Source organism: Gossypium arboreum, chromosome 11 (assembly GCF_025698485.1).
Source record: "Gossypium arboreum isolate Shixiya-1 chromosome 11, ASM2569848v2, whole genome shotgun sequence".
Classification (NCBI taxonomy): domain Eukaryota; kingdom Viridiplantae; phylum Streptophyta; class Magnoliopsida; order Malvales; family Malvaceae; genus Gossypium; species Gossypium arboreum.
This window is the reverse complement of record NC_069080.1, coordinates 121,483,063-121,489,062: the sequence shown is the minus strand read 5'-3', so window position 1 is coordinate 121,489,062 and position 6,000 is coordinate 121,483,063.

The following is a 6,000-nucleotide window of genomic DNA, read 5'->3' as shown; positions in this document are numbered from 1 at the left end:
TGAAGCTAGTTTTCAAAGCATTAGCATTTTTTTTAGTTCATCACTAGCAAGTTGAATATATGAAGATTCAAATTACTGCAAAAAAAGAATCAGGTAATTATATATTATATAACTTTATCCTTTTATCCATCTTGACTTGGAATTAATGAATTCTTATGAAACTGAAAGGTTTTTTATTGTATATTTACTGCTGGTTGGTCTGATGATCAAGAAAATGTAATAATTTATATATATTATGTACTTGGATGTTTTTTTTTATAAGATTTTACAATATTTATTTTATTTAATCAATACTTGGAAAATTATGTAAAAATTTAGGGCGGGATGAGTTCAGGTTGGGTAAATTTCATTTTCCAAAATCATGTTCAGGTGATAAAACTTCTGAGTCGAAATGAGAGATGTAACAAAGAATTATTTTGTTTTATACCGTAGTCATCCTTAATTGTGCCATCGATATCAACAACCAATCTCAAATAACTAGCAAAGTTATCATTAAAAGGGAACTCAATTGATTCAGAAAAAATGAGTCTATGGTGTGAAAAGCATATTGTTGAGTTATGGCGGATTTGACAATCAAGAGAGCTAACAAAATTTTTGGCTTGGTTTTGATCTGGTTCAAAAAAATAGGTCTAAATTTGTGCTCAAGCTTGATTTGAATTAAAATATTAAATTTCGAGTTTAGCTTAGTTTGTGTTAATTTTTTTAATTTTATTTTTTTATATAAAAAATTTTAAAAATATAACACACTGTAACAAAATTAACAAATAAAATATGTGTTATACAATATTTAATTATTAACAATAAAATAGTAGCAATATAATAGTAAAATGATAGTAAAATAGAAAAAAAAAGTGAGAAAACAACAACAAAACAACATGATTTTTTTATTTAAAATTCAGGCACATGAGACTGGGCATGTTTTCTAAACGAGTTTTAAATTTTTATCCAAACTCATTTTTAAATTTTTTTTTTTCAAACTCTCTTTTTTTTCAGACCTACTCGGTACATTAACAACTCTGCTATAAAAGAGCTAACGAGTTACACTTTAAGTTGTACGGCATGAAGGATAAACGGAGAAAAGACTCATGGAGTGATGAGTACAATAATTATAGTCACTACTGATTTGGGTTGATCTCAAAGAAAGGAGGAAGGGGTGATGTAGGAGTGGCTTACACCTTTTTCGACGACAATCAACAATTGTTTTGTACTTTGTGTAAAACAATTGAATTAGAAGGCGAATAAGAGGCGTTATTATATAACGTTGGGGAGGCCATGATCCAAGGGGATAAGAAACAATTAGTGGTGAGACATTTCGAGGATAATTGTTGAATGCTTCAAAGGATTCTTCAGAACTTAACTGGACAATGTGATCACCGGTGGAGGATATAAGAATACTCCAACAATGCTGAGATTGTTGAAGGTAAGTGAATAGATGGGGGAAATTAGCTTCTATGTTTTCAATTTCTATCTTCTCATTAAGCGTGTTTAGGGGTGAGCGTTTGAATGAATCGAGTTAAAAAAATTTAAAGTTAATCGAGTTGACGAGGCTTATTTTATTATCTTTAACTTAATTTGAAATCTTTTTGAATCGAGTCAAGTGAAATGAAATTGAAGTCGAGTCGAATCGAGTGAAATTGCTTAAGTTAAATTTAAAATTAAAAAAATTAAATATGTCAAATTGAAATCAATACCATATATATTGAAAACTTTTTCAAGGCAAAATAAGAAAAGAAAATATTTTAGTATGATAATTTTGAATCATTAATGAACTTATTTATGTCTCCAAAATTATTATTTTAGAAAATTTTAAAATTTCTTTATATATTATTTAGAATTTTTTAAATATAAATTTTAAAATTTGTATAAATATTTTGAAATTAAAAAATAGTTTCATTTTTCTATAAGTTTTGTTGAGAGAGACCAAATTGCTTATTTTCAAAATTGACAGGTATCAAAAGAGTGTTTACACCAATCTATTATTCAAATTATTTGAATAGTAGAATTCAACTCGATTCGAATCGATTTAACTCGATCAAATTGAATAACTTGATTCGATTAACTCAAAATTAGAATATTCTTTTTGATTTTTTTCGAATCGAATCGAGTTTTGCTCACCTTAATAATTTGGTATAAAGAAAAACAAAGTTCTCACTTTGAATAATAAAAACTCAAGCAAATTGAGTTTTTGCTCAATTGGTGTGAGCATGGTTGCTAACGCAAGAGAACGTGGATTCAAGTGTACTGAAACGCATTATCCTTCTATTTATAAGATCAGATCCTATAATAAATAATGAAAATTCAAAAAGCTTGAATCAATTTTTGGATCCATCAATCATGCAAAGGAATGTTAAATGTAAATATAATAAGATAAGGAAAAAAAAGAAGAACACAAATGTTGAAACACCAACCTTAAATTAAAAAGAATAAATAAAGTTTTGAATCATATTATTGTCGTGTTTAGCTTTATTGAAATACGCTGTTAATTATTTTGTTGAGATCATAAACTGAAATTGATAGATTAACGGAACAACTAAGGCATATAGGCACAACTTTGATAGAACAAAAACAGGGTCAATCTTAACTTACCTACCCAAAATTTTACTTTTAATTCCAACATCGACATGTGGCTCAACAAATATTAATTAATTAATTCAAGCATTTCCAATTTTACTTTCAAATTGGGACCAAACTTTTAGTGAGACATCTCTATTTTTATTGTTTGGCTTTTAGTGAAGCAAGATCTTCTTTTAGGTATATTGAGTCTTTCTCACAACCATAAAGTTTGGTAGCTCCAAAGCCAATGGAAAATTTTTATTTATTTTTGGGTTAATATCACATTTGATACTCAAATTTAACATTTTTTTTTAATTTGATACTTAAACTTGACTCTTTTTCCTAGTTTTGGTACCTAATCCTTTTTTTTTATTTGATTTGGTACTTGTCAAACGTTTTACAAATTACTACAATATATTAAAAATGTTTTTTTTATGAGGTAGCAAAAGTAATCAATGTATGACTGACACGTGACATGATATTATATATGTATTTTGTATTTTATATGATCAATTACTTTTAGTTTTATTTATTTAATTAATTGAAAATAATTAATTTCTTTTAATTTTGGTTTTTAAAATCTCTTTTCCTTATTTAATATTAATTGTTAAGCATAGTTTAATACCTATTTTTTAACATGATTTTCCTCTAATGCTAACGATATTTTTGTAGCATAACAAAAAAATATAACACCTTTAGTATTTTGTATAATTTGTATAACATTTAATAAATTAGGTACCAAATTGAACCTAAAAAAGCTTAGATACCAAATTAGAAAAGAAAAATGCCAAGTTTAGGTACCAAATTGGGTCCAAAAAAGGTTTAGGTATCAAATTAGGAAAAAGTGTCAAGTTCAGGTGCCAAATTGGACTCAAAAAAAGTTTAGGTATTAAATTAAAAAAAGTGTTAAGTTTAGGTACTAAATTGGGCTCAAAAAAATATAAGTATCAAATTAGGAAAAAATGTCAAGTTCAGGTACCAAATTAGGTAAAAAAAGTTTAGGTACTAAATTAGTAAAAAGTGTCAAGCTCAAGTACCAAATGTTATATTAAGCATTTATTATTTATTTATTTATTCAAACTGTTGCAAAGGTGTTTGCCATCATTGTGTTAATTTGTCATGATTGTCATCATTAAATACCACAATTATAGCATCACTAATCTTAGATTATTGTTATAAAATATTTGTTTTAAAATCTCATCTCTATCACCTAATTCAGCTTTGCAATGGAAAAGAAGAATGTTGTTTTTATTGTGCTTCTAGTTGCTTCCACAGATCAACAGTTCATATTAGCAAAGAGGAAATGGGAAAATCATGAATCAATCAATTAAACTAAATATTCAGGTGCTGATATTTAAAGGAAAAAAGAGAAGTAAATGACAAAAAGGACTGTTTGATTTAGCTTGGGAAGCAAGAAAGATAGATTGGATTGAAGGTATCAGGTTCCATATTAATGGAAATTGCTCTTCATTTGACAAAACCAGGAATATGCTGTTGTATGAAAGGGAAAAAGCATGTTTGATTGACTCAATACTAATTTTACGATTTTGTCTTAATGATAAGGTCGTAATTTTATTTCATATAGATTTGATCATAGGTTGAGCTATTTGGCTCGGTTTGAAAGTTCATCTAAAAAGTGAAAGGATTTGGACATAAACATGGGTTAAAAAAATGGTTTGGGCAAAAAGATAAGACTCGTTTAGTCCTTGGGGTAAGTTTTTTTGGCCTAGGCTAGGCTCAAATTTGCAAAAAAAAAAAATTGATGTTGTTTTGTTATTGTTTTTCAACTGTTTTGCTGGTATTTCACTACTATATTGCTACTATTTTGTTATTATTGTTTGAATATTGTATAACTCTTGTTTTATTGTTAATTTTGCTACTATTTTAAATACATTTGCTTGTTAAATTACAATGTTGCACAAGTATAAAGACATTTTTAAAAAAATTATTTTAAATTTGTTGGGAAACATTTATTTTAATGTTTTAGTATATTTGGTGTATTTTTAAATTTATTTTATATAAATAATAATATAAAAATTTAATACTAGCAGTGAACTTAGATTTTAAATTTTTTATCCAAATTAAGCTTGAACAAAATTTTAAGTTTATTTTTTAATTGGATTAAATCAAATCGAACTCGATATTTTGTTAGGATCCCACCCATGATAATGTCCAATTCCATATAAATATATAGATTATTTATAAATTTATTCTAGTTAATTAAGTTTGAATTAGTTATTATACTTGAATAAATTTATATAACTTACAATATATATTTCTATTTTTATGTTGCTTTTGGATTAAGATTCTCTCATAAATCACTTTTATCCATACCAATGGTCCAATCAAATCTTATCTTGCTTTATATTTGATCTTTCCTCTTGGCTCAAAATTGTTTCTTTTTAATGTAAAATTTTGGTTTTCATCATTCTATTAAAATTTAATCCTTATATTTTAGATAGGTATAATTTAATTAATTTATTTTTATAATATAATTAGTTAGTTAAATTAGTTAAAACTATTAACTATTTTGATTAAAATAATGACCGACTTAGGAAAAAAATCCTGATAACTTATCATATTAACATGAATTTTTTTTCCAAATGATATATTTGTGTTGTTTGAAAAGTGAATTCTCTCAATATTTTAACTATTAATTATTTGGTTAAGTTATTACATTAATTGAGTGATTAAATTATGTCAAATTAAAATCTAAGGATTAAATCCCAAATTTAACTATAACAAAAGGATCAAAACCAAAATTTGATCCTTTTTCTTTTCCTTCAAACAGTATATAAATATACAAATATGTCATTCAAGGAAAAATGCACTTGAATTTGAATTCATGTCAAGAAAATTAGGGAGGTAAAAAGGTTGGGGAAATGGCACAGTTAGTACCATCAAGACTTTAATTATTTTTTTCCCACAACTTTTTATCCCTCCAATTTTGGTACACAAAATTTGATAGAGGCTAAGAACCATGATCATCTGCTTTGTTGTTTGTACAAAAAAAAGCTGATAGGGGTCCCCATTCTGAGGAAACTCATAATTAAGACCAGCATGTGTGAAAGATTATTGCTGTATCAGTAATAACAAAAGGGGGTCCAATTGAGATACTCTTTCTTTTTACATATACATTTCTAATCATCATTCACTTTTAAAAATGGTTTAGCATTTTGTTGTTTCTTTTGAAACTGTTTAACGAAGGATTAAAAAGAAATGCAAACAATGGGATTCTGATTCTCTTTTATGTTTTAACCCATCAAACCCTTGGAATGTCAAAATGAGCTCCTTTCACACATACATGCATACATACATACTGGAAGGTTTCAGGTTTTTTCCCACTACTTATGAAGAAAGTTCTCTCTCTTTGTTCTTTTAAATAACAAAGATAAGTCCACAAGTTGCCTTCAGGATTATGGAAAAGAAAGAAAATGCCTGTAAAAG